Source organism: Pristiophorus japonicus, chromosome 15 (genome assembly GCF_044704955.1).
Source record: "Pristiophorus japonicus isolate sPriJap1 chromosome 15, sPriJap1.hap1, whole genome shotgun sequence".
In the NCBI taxonomy this organism is placed as follows: Eukaryota; Metazoa; Chordata; class Chondrichthyes; family Pristiophoridae; genus Pristiophorus; species Pristiophorus japonicus.
Window position 1 is genome coordinate 128,787,145 of NC_091991.1, and position 11,042 is coordinate 128,798,186.

At 47.4% G+C, this 11,042-nt stretch overlaps 1 protein-coding gene across 5 annotated transcripts in view; it reads right to left on the bottom strand.

Moving 5' to 3' along the window:
- The window catches only part of LOC139281036 (centriolar coiled-coil protein of 110 kDa-like), a 59,658-nt gene extending 54,814 nt beyond the window's left edge, over positions 1-4,844 (bottom strand). For 3 of the 5 annotated variants that reach the window (XM_070900920.1, XM_070900919.1, XM_070900916.1), the window contains exons 1-2: positions 4,708-4,844; positions 3,978-4,050 (exon numbers count right to left, since the gene is read on the bottom strand). The gene's annotated coding sequence lies outside the window, so the exon portion shown is untranslated. Of the gene's footprint in view, positions 1-3,977; positions 4,051-4,520 lie in introns of all 5 variants that reach the window. The other 2 variants (XM_070900917.1, XM_070900918.1) reach the window with 2 other exon arrangements.
- Between the last annotated feature and the right edge of the window lie 6,198 nt (positions 4,845-11,042).

The following is an 11,042-nucleotide window of genomic DNA, read 5'->3' on the forward strand; positions in this document are numbered from 1 at the left end:
AAAGGAGTTGAAGCGCATGCTGGGAATGGCCGCCCAGAGTAACATTAAGTAGCTGATTGCCACTTAAATTGTCTACAGGCGCTCATTAAGGAGGCTGCACAGCATTTTAGTGGATAGCGCTTGACACAATGCCGTCACCCAACAGCGACGAGCTGATTGGAACTAAACCAGTTGTTGCTGAGGATTTTGACCGTTACTTAAAGATATACCACCTTTTACTGTTCAATTGCTGCTGGAGGTTTGAAGATGATTTTACAAATTCATCAGGAGACTTTCTGAAACACTTTTTCAAGATTTCACAAACACTATCATATTTATATCGGAAATTCTTTGAGGACTAAAAAGAGCGGGTGCTGTGCTACTCTACCTTATAGGAGTCACCAGGAGAAAGGGACTGCTTGGTCATGGGCATCTTATTACAGGTCTCCCTTGGTCTGCAGGAGGAATAGGAGGAGGACATGAGGCCAGGCAGAGCAACATTAGCTGCTGCAGGAGCAAGGGACAGGAAGGAAAGGTGGACTCCTTTCCCCTGTGTGGGTACAGGACATCTCTTCTTCTCTGGACTTGGTCCACCAGGACCTCCAGTGCAGCATCAGAGAACCTGTGCAGCCTCTCCTTCGGTCCCCGAGCCATCCTGAAATAGGTCACTGCGTCAGCCAGTGCACTCCAAACCTTCAGTGGAAGTGGGTGAGTGCAGCCCACATAAACTGCTCCACGGAAATTGCGTCCAATTAGTGCTCGAGTGCTAAACCTGTAGGTGTCTGTTTTAGCACCACCAGGCAAATTCAAATGATAGTAATCTGCAATTAGGACCAAAATTGCATGTTAAAACCAGACTTTCAAACAGGCATGCCTTATTAGCACAGCACCCGTTTAACACCTGTTTACACCCTTTCACCAAAGTGACCCTCGGAGAATTTGGAATAGTCCATCATTACTAACTTTCCTTGTCAGTCTATACTTTCCATCATCACCAGAGTACATAGCACTTAAAGAAAATAGGAGGGGAGGTGGTGGATCACTCCTCTTTAGCTAGACCTGTTCAGCTCAGAAGAGAAGACTAATTTAATATTCAAAATTGCATATAGCTTGCACTTCCTACAACATTTTTCCAGAAACTGTAAAATGCATTTATGTATTATAGTCAGAACAACTAATGCATTGCAATGTCATGGCTGCAGAAATAGTAAAACAATCCCTTCTCCTAAAAAAATTCTCCCTGGCCGTGAAGCCAGGGTGGAGGACATATAGGCAGCAGAGTATGCAAGTCCAGTGAAAAAAAAGCACGACTGTGCCATTCACTTGACGACAACTGCTAGCTAGCCAATGGGAGAGCGGGCAGTACAGCGGAGCACAACGTGAAGTGAAAGGGGCCAGGATACATTGTGAGCAGCAAATGAGAAGGAAAGGCTGATGGGCCAAATAGCCTTCTACTGTGTTGTAAATTTCTATGGTAGTCTTGATGTGATTGTCACTGGGACAAGGTGCACTGTAGCAGTTGATGTTCATCTGAGCTGCAGGTCCGGGACTACAGTGGAAAAGAACAAGTACAGGTAGTAGTGGAATCCAAAGATTTTTCATGTGAAACATCTAATCTTATTATCTTCAGGAAGAACTGATACAAGTTTGAGATTTTTTGGGGGCATTTTAACTGCTTTATCACCATGGTGATAGCAAAATTTTCTTAAACATGATTTTCAAAATGTTTCCCTTAGTCTTTGGAGGCTACTTATGGCATATATGTTGCATAAAATAGTGAAGCCATTTTAACATCTTTACACCAATTTCAGCACATTGCTAGAGCCCCCACCCCCTACACCCCACCAACCATTCTGACAAAGAGACACCCCAGTGTGGAACCAGGGAGGCCCAAAATTAGATTCCATGCAAGTGCTCAGTTACCAGATGTCAGCTGAGTCAGCAGTAGGGATGCTAGGACAGAACTCAGGGCTCCCAGGGTATAACAAAATCTGCCAAGGTTCACACTCATTGGCCCCAAGTTTCCACATGATTTGCTCCTGATTTTTAGGAGCAACTGGTGGAGAACAGCGTATCTTAGAAATCGGAATTCTCCACATTTAAGTTTTCTGCAGTTCTAGTCAGGCAGAACAGTTTCACTTTTGAACAGAATTTTTTTTTCGTCCGCTGACGCCTGATTTGAAAGTTTCCACAGTGGAAACGTACTCCAAACTAACTTAGAATGGAGCAAGTGAAGATTTTTGTAGGCTTGAAAAAACCTCGTCTACACAGTAAAAAATCAGGCGCAGGTTACAAATTAGGCGTTGGGAACGAGGTGGGGGGGGGGGGGGGGGGGAAGGGAAGTCATTAAATTCTACAATAAATCCTTAGTTATACTTATACAAATATTATACAAATAAATGCAACCTGAATAAAAATTTATAAGCAAAGAAAAGATTAAATAAACCATGTTCCTACCTGTGTGAAAGTGCTTCAGGCAGGCCTTTCAGGCAGCGGTTTGACGTCGGGACCGACCGACGGCGGGGGGGGGGGGGGGGGGGGGGGGGGGGAGGGAGAAAGCTGCAAAAAGCCTCAGTACTTGAGGCAGCCGTTTGCCATCGGGCCCGATGGATGGCAGGAGGAAGGAGGGAGAAAGCTGCAAGAAGCCTCAGTACTTGAGGCAGCCGTTCCCGACGGACGGCAGGGGGAGAAAGCTACACGAAGCCTCAGTGCTGATCATGGAAGGGCAATGTGGTTTTATTAAAAAATGTTAAAAATTGAACAGCTACAAAGAATTTGAATAGTCTCAAACAAGTGCATGTGTCCCGTTTATCACAGTCTATCTTTAATTACAGAATGCACTCCCTCACCCTCACAGACAGAAATATCAAGAAAATTAAAATGCAAGCCTATGCAACGGTTTAATAAACAAATTTTTACTTTTTCTGCAGCACTTTTTAAAATGGCCGAGTGCCAATGTTTACTTCAGACTGCGCGTGCGCGAACGCTCCAACGCGCACGGTTGCCGGCACGAAAAAAACTCATTTAAATTGTACCTGCCCCCTCCTACTTACAAAATCGGCGCGAGTGGTAGGCTCCGCCCCCTGGGCACCGCGCCAAGCAGATATCGAGCTGCAAAGCGCTCGAGAATAGCGCGTTTTTTTTCAGGCGCGTTTTCGGCACGAAAAACGGGCGCCCGGCTCGGAGGGGCGCCTGTTTTGCCGCGTGTGGAAACTTGGGGCCTTTATTACTACCCAATATCCCATCCATGAGAATGCGTATGCACGGACATCAGAACATAAAGCTTCCTCCACACTTGCACCCATATACACCTGTAATGTGGGGGCAAACAAATCACATGGCTTAAAAGATCAGAAAATTTTGGGCGTGAACATGTTTCTGGAAGTAACTACGATACGTCCAAGTCTCTTCGACTTTTTACATCTGTCCATCAAGCCCTCCATCCAAACAAAGCTCTACCCACAAAACTAGCCACACCCCTGACTCTCAAATGCATGAATCCTCTACTTGCGGATCTTTAGGGTGGTCTCTCGTTGTTGCGCCCAGATTTTCAGGCGCAGCATGAAACATCATTTTTCTTATCTTTTAATTGCAATCTTTTGAGCATTTTTAATACATCCTCATAGATCTGCTCTGTAGTTTCTGTTTCTTTTCATGCATTTTAATGGCATATGTATAAATCACATTAAAAATTTAAAAGCTTGTCTGATTGCAGGTTCTTAAACATGCTGTTTCTGACATGTATGAATATTGGTTAAATGAGTTCAAAATGAAGACTCAAAAGAAGGAATATACTGGTATTGGTTTCAGCCTTTCCTTGGACCCAGACTATCTATGCCCATTTTAAAATTCAGAGGCATTCTAATGAGATCAGGAGAATACTTGGGCATAACTTGACCGGCAAAATGGGCACAATATTGGATACATTTTCGGTTTAACTTCTAGCTTGTACCAAAGGAGGAAACTCCATGCCCAAGTGAGAACAGGATCAAACATACCTGCGATGTCACCCACTTTCCAACCCTTATACATAGAGAACAGCCACAATGCAACAATCAAACGAGTCAGCACCTTCAGGAGAGAAGAAAATTGGAGTGAAGGAAATTTTACAGCCAATTATTTGTTACCCTTTAATATTATATTGTCCATATTATTTTAACAAATGTCAACGTGTTCTTAGATGCCAAGCAGATACATTAAACACAGTGGCACAGGTAAAACCTGTACAATTATAGTGATGTGGAATATAAAGGTGTATGGATCACAGAAGTAAAACACAAGGTTTATTTTTCAGCAGTAGATTGGCAGGAATGAAACGACTACAGAACGCAAACAAACATTAACTGTCGTGGTTACTCAGTAGACACCCGATACCAAGCTAAGATCCACAGTGAGCAATAACTGCCACTCTCAGTCACCACTGCAGTCAACAAATCCGTTTCAAAAACTTAGTAAATGGCAAGCGAGTCGCAATCAGCGTTATCGGGGATGGATTGCACAGCTCGAATATGAACAGTTGGGGTAATAAATCCAACACTTACAAGGGATGAAGCCGGCACCCTGAGCGATAGCACGGGTACTCTGACTGTTGTGCAGGGTCAGCGATGCCTGTTAAAATAACGCGAAGAACACGCTGGGCCTGGCAGGACAGGCGCGGCCGTTACAACAGCCGGAGCCGGCTAGTCTCCGAGGCCCGAGCAGGGCAACGCCGCCCGAGCTGTCGCTTACCGCCAGCCGCTCTGGAAGCCTCCCCGTTGGCAAACGCGGTGACCGAGAAGGTCTGTCTGCCTGCCGCCTCAGGCGCTGCCGCTGTCCCGCCTCCCGCACCTATTGCTGCTCGCCATCCCCGCAGCTCAAACGGCAACGTCACCTGGCAACCAACGCCCGCTCTCATTGGCTATCCCAAGCAACAACACTTCCGGGTCCGCTCCCGCCACATGGCTAGTGAGGCATTGTCTGGGTGGGGTATACAGTGAGCCCATGAACTAGCCCTGTTCGATAGTCCACAGACAACCTGCTCTTCTCAATTACATTCAGGGGGGCGGAGGAAGTTGTGTGGATGGGAAGAACTACCTATCTCTGTGTTCCAGCACACTGATAATCTTTGATCTCCAGTCGTCTTGATTAACCCTTGCCACTGGATCAAGACCTAGCTCTGTCAAGCCTGTGTGGTGGCTGGTGTGCAACGGACACCCCACGTTAAAAGAATCCACGCACAGGCATCTTCCACCCTCCAATATGTAGTTCGGGACCTAGAATGTCAGGTCCCTCATTGAAACACCTGTGAACTCATCCTTTTTTGGTGTGAAAGTGGGTCATCCTCGATATGAGGGACTGCCTAATACTAATCTTTGATACAAAAGGTTGTGGGTACAAAAGAAGATTTGAGAGGTGTTTAAAATCATGAGGGGTCGAGACAGAGAGAACCTGTTTCCATTTGGCAGAAGGGCCGAGGATGCAGATTTAAGGTGATTGGCAAAAAAACCAAAGGCGACATGAGGAGAAACTTTACGCAGCGAGTGGTTAGGATCTGGAATGCATTGCCTGAAAGGGTGGTGGAGACACACTCAATCGTGGTATTCAAAAAGGAATTGGATAAGTACTTGAAGGGAAAAAAATTGCAAGGCTATGAGGAAAGGGCGGGGAAGTGGGACTAGCTGAAATGTTCTTGCAGAGAGTTGACGGGCCAAATGGCCTGCATCCGTGCACTTTCAGAGGCTGGACTCCAGGATATAGTCAATGTATTCACTGAGGCATATGAAAGCATAGGCCTTACGCTTAACATCCATAAGACAAAGGTCCTTCACCAGCCTGTCACCGTCGCACAGCACTGCCCTCCAATTATCAAGATTCACGGCGGGCCCTGGGCAACGTGGACCATTTCCCATATCTCAGGAGCCTTTTATCAACAAAGGCAGATATTGATGCAGAGATTCAGCATCGCCTCCAATGCGCCAGCGCAGCCTTCGGTCACCTGCGGAAAAGAGTGTTTGAAGACCAGGCCCTCAAATCTACCACCAAACTCATGGTTTACAGGGCTGTAGTAATACCCGCCCTCCTGTATGGGTCTGAGGCATGGGCGATGTACAGAAGGCATCTCAAATCGCTGGAAACATCACCAACGATGTCTCCGCAAGATCCTGCAAATCTCCTGGGAGGACAGGCGCACCAACATCAGTGTCCTCGACCAGGCTAACATCCCAGTATTGAAGCACTGACCACACTCGATCAGCTTCGCTGGGCAGGGCACATAGTACGCATGCCAGATACGAGACTCCCTAAGCAAATGCTTTATGCGGAGCTCCTTCATGGTAAATGAGCCAAAGGAGGACAGCGGAAACGTTATAAGGACACCCTCAAAGCCTCCCTGATAAAGTGCGACATCACCACTGACACCTGGGAGACCCTGACCGCAGACCGCCCGAGGTGGAGAAAGTCCATCCGGGAGGGCCTTGATCTCTTTGAGTCTCGACGCAAGGAGCATGAAGAGGCCAGGTGGAGGCAGCGGAAGGAGCGCACGGCAAACCAGCCCTACCAACCCCTTCCACCGACGAATGTCTGTCCCACCTGTAACAGGATCTGTGGCTCCCGTATCGGACTGTTCAGCCATCAAAGAACTCACTTAGGGAGTGGAAGCAAGTCCTCGATTCTGAGGGACTGCCTATGATGATGATGATGATGATGAACCATTCTATGATTCAAGTCCAACTCCAGAGACTTAAGCATAACAAATCTAGGCTGACCAATGCAGTGCTGAGGGAGTGCTGTACTGTTGGAGGTGCCGTCTATCAACTACTCTTCAGATGCTCTATATCGAAGAAGAGTAGGGCGGTTATCCCCAGTGTCCTGGCCAATATTTATCCCTCAATCAACATCATTAAAAAAGCAGCTTATTGGGTCATTATCACATTTCTGTTTGTGGGAGCTTGTTGAGTGCAAATTGATTGCCGTGTTTCCTACCCATCATCATCATAGGTGGTCCCTCGAACGAGGATGACTTGCTTCCACACCAAAGGGGATGAGTTCACAGATGTTTCAATGAAGGACCCGATATTTCTGTCCTGAACTCCAATTGAAAGGGTGGAAGATGCCTGTGCGTGGATTTTTTTAACGTGTGACCGTTGCACATCAGCCACCACATGGGCTTGATAGAGCTAGGCCTTTATCCAGTGGCAAGGGTTAACCAAGACGACTGGAGACCTGCTCTGCTGCATGGACCTAGTGCACACCTATCGCAGCGTGGGCTGGCCCGTGCTACCCCCGGGCCCTCGGCTCTTCTGGGCCCCGTACCCTCATTTGCCGCACCTCCGCCACAATCTCTCGCCGCACCTCCGCACCAAACATTCGCCGCATCTCCGCCGTGTTTCCTACATTACAACAGTGACTACACTTTAGAAGTACTTGGCTGTAAAGTGCTTTGGAGGGTCCTGTGGTCGAGACATTATCTGTAGGTTCTTGTCTTCAAGTATGTAAGACAATTTTGCTGCTTGTTAAAATTAGTGGATAGAAAATGATGGACAGAGTGCACAATTTCCCGATAAGGACACCCGGTGTGCCCAAGAGTGTGCTATGAGTGAGTTTGCTGACTTATACAGTCTTTAAAAAAATTAAAATTCCCATAAATAATCATTAATCACCCCTTGAAAAACTGTAAGCTTACCTTTTATATGGATTCCAAATTTTTACATAAAAAATATTGTTAAACCTCAAAAAGTATGAGATTCTTTTAACTGAATACATACAACCAACGGTGATGATTGATTAATAAAATATTTTCCGTATAAACAATCTGTTTTCTTTCTAACCAGCAACATGCTGTTAAAAAATGCATATGGGATCCTTAGCTTTATAAATAGAGGCACAAAGTACAAAAGCAAGGAATTTATGGTAAACCTTTATGATAGAGTCCAGCTAGAGTATTGGACCTGAAATCTCAGTTCTGGTCTTCCTGTGGGCGTTTGCCTGTAAATAAGAAAAAAGAACCGCATCTACCTGTTGCTCCTCCACACTCCAACGATCCTGGTCTGAGGCTTCTTCCCGCGCTTTGCCGCACGTTCACGTCTTCGAGATGCGGAGGCAGAAGCATGGCACTGAACAGCCAATGAAAGTACAGTATTCTCATTCATAATAATGGAAACTCCGTATGTTATGTATGTATGTAAACTTCACCAAAATGTAAGACTTGCCACTAGGGGGGCACACCTGTGGGAGACCTAAGGGTCACCTGTGCACCCTGGAGCAAGCAAGTATAAAAGGTGATTCACCATGCTGATTCCGCACTCTGGAGTCTGAATAAAGAGACCAAGGTCACAACAGCTTGAACTTGCAATACAGTCCTGTGGATTTATTCTGAACATAACAAATTAGCGATGAGTAACGGATCACGAACTTTCACGCAGTAATGGCTGCCGTTGGTATTCTTGAGAGATTTGTTGAGGGTGATGATTGGGAAGCCTTCGTTGAACGCCTCGACCAGTACTTCGTGGCCAACGAACTGGACAAGGCTGAGACGGCGATCAAGCGCAGGGCGATTCTCCTCATCGTATGTGGGTCTTCGATATATGGCCTCCTCAAAAATTTGCTGCCACCGGTCAAACCAATGGACAAGTCTCACACAGAGCTGTGTACACTGATTAGGGAACACCTCAAGCCAAAGAAGAGCATCGTGATGGCCAGATATCGCTTTTACATGCATCATCGCTCCGAGGACCAGAACGTGCCGAGTTTTGTCGCCGACCTAAGACGCCTTGAGGGACAGTGTGAATTTGCAGGATCCTTGGGGGAAATGTTGCGGGACATTTTCGTGCTTGGAATTGGCCACAGGGTCATTCTTCGCAAACTGCTGTCTGTCGAATCCCTAGATCTGAGCAAGGCCATCACGATAGCCCAAGCCTTCATATCCACGAGTGACAACACGAAACAGATATCCTAACAGAATCGAAGCTCACCGGCAAGTACTGTGCATAAAATAATGTTTTCAGCAGGCAGAACGGTGCAGGGCAGGGCCCATACGACTGCAGAGGCCAGACCTAGGCCTAGAGTGACTCAGTGGAGCGTGAATGCGTGTCCATTAGCACCATGTTGGCGCTGCAGGGGCAGTCATAGAGTTCATCAATATCGATTCAAGCCCTATGTGTGCAAGGGCTGTGGAACAATGGGGCACCTCCAGCGAATGTGCAAACGACCTCTGACTCACCACGTGGCAGAGTCAGGAGGGGACGGCCGATCCAGCGAGGATCACGCTGAATGAGCAGGAGAGGCAACTCAATCCTAAGGATAAAGAGGACGTATATGGGATACACACCTTCACCACCAAAAGCCCTTCGATAATGTTAAAAGTTGAACTTAACGACACTCCAATCTCCATGGAACTAGACACGAGGGCGAGTCAATCAGTTATGAGCCAGAAGGCATTCGAGGCGCTGTGGGGTGACAAAGCACAGCGACCCAAGCTGATCCCGATTCAGGCAAAGCTGCGCACTTACACCAAGGAACTGATACCAGTTATTGGTAGTGCGGACATAAGAGTATCCCATGAGGGAGCGGTGCACGATTTATCACTGTGGAGTGTTTCAGGTGATGGGCCAACACTGCTTGATAGAAGATGGATGGGGAAGATTCGATGGAACTGGGAAGAACTCTGCATACCTTCTCCGGCGAACGACATCTCCCCTTCTCAAAGTCTGAGCAAACCCCCACCTTCAGCTGAACCAGGTATCGAAGTGCAGATCCATTTGCAGAACCCCGAGGCACAGGCTACTCATCACGACCAAGAGGAGGTGAAAATCAACCGAGCAGCAGTACAGGTGCGGTACCCACCACCCAAAGTCGACAACCTTTTCGCGATGATGGAAGAGGCTCCAGGTTGACCATGCAGAATGGGATTCGGGCCGAAACGATCTGAGTGCATCTTCCCGACGCCAGAGGCTAAATTCCTGGGGAGAAAGATTGCAGCAGTCGGCATCACGGAAGAGAGGGCGTCCAGACTACGGGACGAGAGTGCGTCCAGACCATGGGACGAAAGTGCGTCCAGACCACGGGACGAGAGAGCATCCAGACCACGTGACGAGAGAGCGTCTAGACCACGGGAGGTCGCCGCAACAGAACAGAGGAATTTGCCGCCCAGCAAGGAAGACGATTGGGTTTGAGGCAAAGGTAAAGAGGCGGCTGCCGAGAAGGCCAGGAACCCACTACGTTCCAATAAGTTGTTTGCACTATGTAACCCATGTGAGTGGTCTTTCGCGGCCAATGATGTACTATCATATGGGGTCGGGGGGACCTTACAACAAGCCAAAGTAGTGGGCGAACACCAACCGGTCGTATATTTATCTGACAAAGTACTTGTAACAAGTGACGTATTACTGCACGGGGTCAGAAGTGTTGTGCAGCAAGCCAAAGTAGCAGGCGAGCCCCAAACGGTTGACCATGTATCCAATAAGTTAACCAAGGCAGCAGCCTGTATTCACGGGACAAAAGAGATGTACCAAAGAGTGTCCCAATATTTGCTTGAGTCAGACAAGCTGCCTATCTCACAGTTTTGGGAGAGCAGAGGCACCATTATTGATGCATGGTTTCGAGAATATCTAACACCGTCTGTGTCATGTATGTAACCTTCATGTAACTGTAACCTTCATGCAACAACACTGCATACTATATACACCTAAGAAATGCACACCTTGATCACAGGGAGTGAACTTGTGGGAGACACTCCTAGCCTGGTCTTTCAGGTATAAAAGGGGAATCTCCAACCACCTTCATCACTTCTTGGTCCTGTGAATAAAGGTCAGGTCACAGAGTGACTTTGTCTGCAGAATGTGCCTCATGTGAATTTATAGTAGTGTGTAAGGGCACAACATTTGGCGACGAGAAACGGGAATCAACGACCCACGAGAATGGCCACCAGTAGCACAGAGGAACGGTACTGTGTTGGTGAGGACTGGGACGATTTCGTTGAGAGGCTCCAGCAGAGCTTTGTCATGAAGGACTGGCTGGGAGAGGCAGCGGCTGACAAGCGAAGGGCGCATCTACTGACCAGCTGTGGACCTAAGACGTACACGCTGATG